The 4,817-nt window shown below is 31.5% G+C and overlaps 1 pseudogene; it reads right to left on the bottom strand.

Moving 5' to 3' along the window:
• Positions 1-4,496: 4,496 nt before the first annotated feature.
• Positions 4,497-4,615, bottom strand: LOC112437833 (5S ribosomal RNA; annotated as a pseudogene).
• Between the last annotated feature and the right edge of the window lie 202 nt (positions 4,616-4,817).

Below are 4,817 nucleotides of genomic sequence, written 5' to 3'. Positions count from 1 at the left end.
ATATATGGCACAACTTATTTATTCATTCTTCATTAGCTCTACATTTGTTTCCAATTTTTCACTTTCACAAACATTAAATTTATTCTAACCTATTGTTTAAGAGTGCTAGAATTTCTTCAGACTGGTGGTGTTAACGCAATCCTCAATAAGAAATATATTGGATAACATTCCAATAAACACCTACACACACAAACAGAAGTGTTCTGTATGCTAAATTGTACATGATGGCACTGTGCACATGTACTTAAATTTGCTATTCACAAAACAATACTCCCATTATTTTGTACTGTATTCTTAAAAATTCTGGGTTAACCACCGAATAAATTTAAAACTTTGAAAATAATTTGCTAAAGAATATGCTTTGAAGGGATATTGTTGGGCTAAAGAATATGCTCATATTAAATTTTACTATATGGCGTAAAATTACTCATGAAATTCTCCCCAACAATTAGTAAATGTTTGCTTCTCTACAATCTTTTTATGATTTTTACTTTCAATATTGAAATAATTGTAGGCTTACAAGAAAGTTGCATAAATATTAAAAGACAGTTCCCATACTCCCCCGATCTAGCTTCACTTAATGTTAACGTCTTACATAGTTTAATTATTGAAACCAGGAAACCAACACTGTTAAAATTTGGTACTTAAAAAACTACAGACTTTAATTCAAATTTCACCAGTTTTCCTTCGTGTGTGTGTGTGTGTTTTCATTCTAGCAAGGATCCTGTGTTGCATTTACTTTCTGTTCTTCCTTAGACTCTTCTAACATGTAATATTTCCTCAATCTTTCCTTGTCTTTCATGGTCTTGACAGTTTTGAAGAATACTAATTGGTTATTTTGTACAATGTTCTTCAATTTGAGTTTATCTCGTGTGTTTTTCATGATTGGAATGAGATATTTTTGGCAACAACATCACAGAAATGATGTGCCTTTCTTGGTGCATGGTGTCAAGGAATTCACGACGTCAATGTCATTACCAGCGATGTTAACTTTGTTCATTTGGTTAAAGTAGTGTTTTTCTGGGTTTCTCCACTGTAAAACTACTCTCTTTTGCTTTGTAGTTAATACATATCTTGAGGAAGTTACTTTGAAACTTTGTAAAATCTGTTTCTCTTTAAACTTTCACTCACTAAATTTTGCATCTATCAGTGGATCTTGTCTGCAACAGTTTTCACTATACTTTTTGCCTAATGATAATTATTTCCCTTTTGCCTTTTTAGACAAACAAATGAATCAAAAAGTGTCTGTTGTTTTATGAAAATTTAGAGATTTCAAGTGCTGTTGAGCATCTTTTCTTACATTTATTGGCTACTAGTATTTTGTTTGAATTGTATATTACTCTACTTATTATTTTCTTCAGTTTGATATCACCTTTTTCTAATTGATTTGTTAAAGCTCTTTATGTATTGTAAATTCTAATGTTTTGTCATATAGGTGTGGTTGTAAATACATTTCGCTTGAATGTAGTTTGCATTTTTAATCATTTATGCTTTCTTTTTTGGACATAATTATACTATGTAGTAAATTATGGGAAATTTTGCTTTATATTCTATAACTTTTAAAATCTAGTTTTTATAAATCCATTTCTAGCTGAGGTTTTAGTCTATATTTTATCCTTTAAAAAATTAATTTTCACATATAGATGCTTAATTTATCTGGAATTTATTCTTATTTATTCCTATATATGGTGTGAGGTAAGAATAAAACCATATTTTTCACTGATTAACCTATTTGATTAGGAATTATTTATTTCACTGAATTAGAAAACCATTTTTGTCATATATGAAAATCCACATATATGTGCCCCTTCTATGGGTCTCCACTTTGTTTCAATGCTTGGTTTTACTCCTGAGTGTTTATAACACAGTATTTTAATGTAGACCACTTTACTGTAAGTCTTGATAGCATAGGAAGTCCTGCTTCTTGTTTTCCTGCACTAGAAAAATTTCTTAATCTACTATATTAGAATCAGTTGCTTGATTTCCACAAGAAATCAATTCACAATTACTTTTGGTATGTGTCAAATTTATAGGTTAATTTAGTGAAAGTAGATTTTTTAAGAAATCAAGTCTCTCCATTTTTGAACATGGTATAGCACTTCATTCATACAGGTATTCTTTTGTCAACACAAATACTTTCTCTTAAGTTAAATGTTATAGAACATTTTTTTGCAATACTCTATAAAGAGGCCCATTTCTATGTCACTTAAAGTAAAAAACATACATTTTTATGCATGTTTAAATGCATAAGAAAGGTATTTTAAACTCAGTATTTCAACCATAATATGAAAAAAATCTGAAGAATTATGAGATGCTTTATGAAGGGTCTTCAGTATATAGCTCTTCCCTCTGGGGATTTTTTTTCTCTAAAGTGTCATGACTTGGAGAGGATAAAGACCTATTCAAAAAGTTTTTTAAAAAAGTACATTGTATTTGTAATTGAGTTTATAAATTGTTATGCAATCCAACTCCAGCTATCATTATTTAAAGTACTGAGTTTGGGAAAATAATCACCAGAGATCATATGAAGATTTCAAGAGACAGCAGGTAACAGATTCTTGATGATTTTATAATTGTAAACAGCCCATCTGAGTCTATTTGTCTCTCTTTTGTAAAAATTGTTCAGATCTCCATGAATGAATGAACTTGTATGAAAGGTACAGGCATACTTTAAAGATATTGCAGATTTGACTCCAAACCACTGTAATAAAGTGAATATTGCAATAAAGAAAGTCACAAATTTTTTGTTTCCCTGTGCATATAAAAGTAATGTTTATACTATACTGTAGTCTATTGAGTGTGAAATAACATTATGTCTAAAATATACATAACAATTAAAATATTTTATTGCTAAAATATGCTGACACAGAGACATAAAGTGAGCACATGCTGTCGGAAAAAAAGGCACCGATAGATTTGCTTGATGCAGGGTTGCCACAAACCTTCAATTTGTAAAAAAAATTGCACTGGCTGCAAAGTGCAATAAAACAAGATAATGCCTGTATTTCTGAAATGAGGGCATTTTGCATGAGGACATGACCTTTAAAAGCAAGAAACCTATTTGACCTTCTATAAATAACATTTCCAATAAATTAGTTAGAAATAGCATACCATATGAGCAAATTACAATGGGAACAGATTGAGAAATAGACACCATTTTGAGGAAAAGGTCAATATAAATGTAATGTAAACATATAGGACATGGAAAATTATCAGGGTAATCTTTAAAGTGAATAGCTGTAATAGAACATTACTTCTAGAAATGGTCTTAAAGACTGAGTAGTCCAATCCTCTCATTTTGCAAATAAATAAAATGAGGCCCTGAGAAGATATATAACTTACTTAATAAACATGACAAAGAGGTGCTCTTTCTCCTTGGCATTTTATTTTTTTTTCTTTCTGATTGTTAATTGTGGAAAGACTCTACCATCCTTATAAATTAAATGGGCTTGTCTTTTTTTCACATTGCAATGTGTGGCAATTGGTGAAGGTATGTCTGACAAGACTAACCAGGGAGGTGAGAGACTTTGGGAATACTGGAATTGAACCGGGAACTACTGTATAGTAGGTTCATTTCAGAAATAGAAAATAATAATGGTAGAAACAAGCAAGCATTCATATGTGGGATTCTATAGTTCCAAAAACTTAGGGGCAGTAGGTGTTGTTTTTGATTCAAAGTAGGTAATCTAAATCCCAGAAACGTAAAAACTAGTCAGACTGTGGGGAGTTCACGAGGCAAGGAACATTTGGATTCTAAGAACATCAGCAAAGAGGAATGTATAAAATGATACAAAGTCATTATATCTTATAATATGTATAGGGTTGAATCTTCTTATTCTTAGCCCAAGGCTGTTCATTAACTGCCCCAGGTTTTTTAAGTCCTGACTTTTATAAGCACACAGGATTTCAGTTCAAATTAAGTAAACAACTACTGAGTACCTATTTTGTATGGCAACTCCATTCAAAGTTGTAGCTCTTCCAAAGATATTCAAACTCTGTGTCTGTTTTCCAGGACATTAAACGTAATGGCGAAGGCAGATGTATAAAAATCTGTGACATAGAACAGAGCTGACCTAGACCTATCCTCCACACTACATTCACATTTATCACATATTTATTTTCATTTTAATTTTTACATTGTTTCTTAATTAAAAGTGGAGTTTCACTATGTCACCCAGACTGGAATGCAGCAACTTGATCATTGCTCAGTGCAGGCTCGAACTCCTAGGTTCAAACAATCCTCCTGTTTCAGCCTCCTGAGTAGCTGGGATTAGAGCCTTAAACCACCACACCTGGCTCATCATACATTAAATGCATAGGAATTTCAGAAAATTTTGTATTTTAGAGAATAATGGATACAAAATTACTTAGATAATTTGATGTCAATTACCATCAGTGCTACTTAAAGACTATTTAATGGCTTGCAGTGATTTTTTTAATGATCAAATTATAGGAATTTTCTCTGCAAAAAAAAATCTTTTTTTGTTGTTTATTTAAGCCTACAGTGCCTGATATTTTCAGGCAGTCTCCCATTCAAGTCCTAACCAGGCTCAACCCTGCTTAACTTCTGAGATCAGATGAGATCAGGTGTGTTCAGGGTGGTATGGCCATAGACCACCCTAAATTTTCTATAGCATTCATATAACTGTTACAAAAGAAAGGTACTTAAGTGTTTTTTTTCCTTCTCTTCAGGGCAGCAAGAATCCACACTGTTAATACGTTTGAAATTGATGACTTTAGAAGTAAATGTTTGAATCTTACTCTTATTTTTATTAAAAGGATAAAGTATTACATGCTCAAGATTTTAAGAAAAATCT

Source organism: Pan paniscus, chromosome 17 (genome assembly GCF_029289425.2).
Source record: "Pan paniscus chromosome 17, NHGRI_mPanPan1-v2.0_pri, whole genome shotgun sequence".
In the NCBI taxonomy this organism is placed as follows: Eukaryota; Metazoa; Chordata; class Mammalia; order Primates; family Hominidae; genus Pan; species Pan paniscus.
Note: the sequence above shows the minus strand (reverse complement) of the source record. Positions and strands in the feature narration are given on the sequence as shown.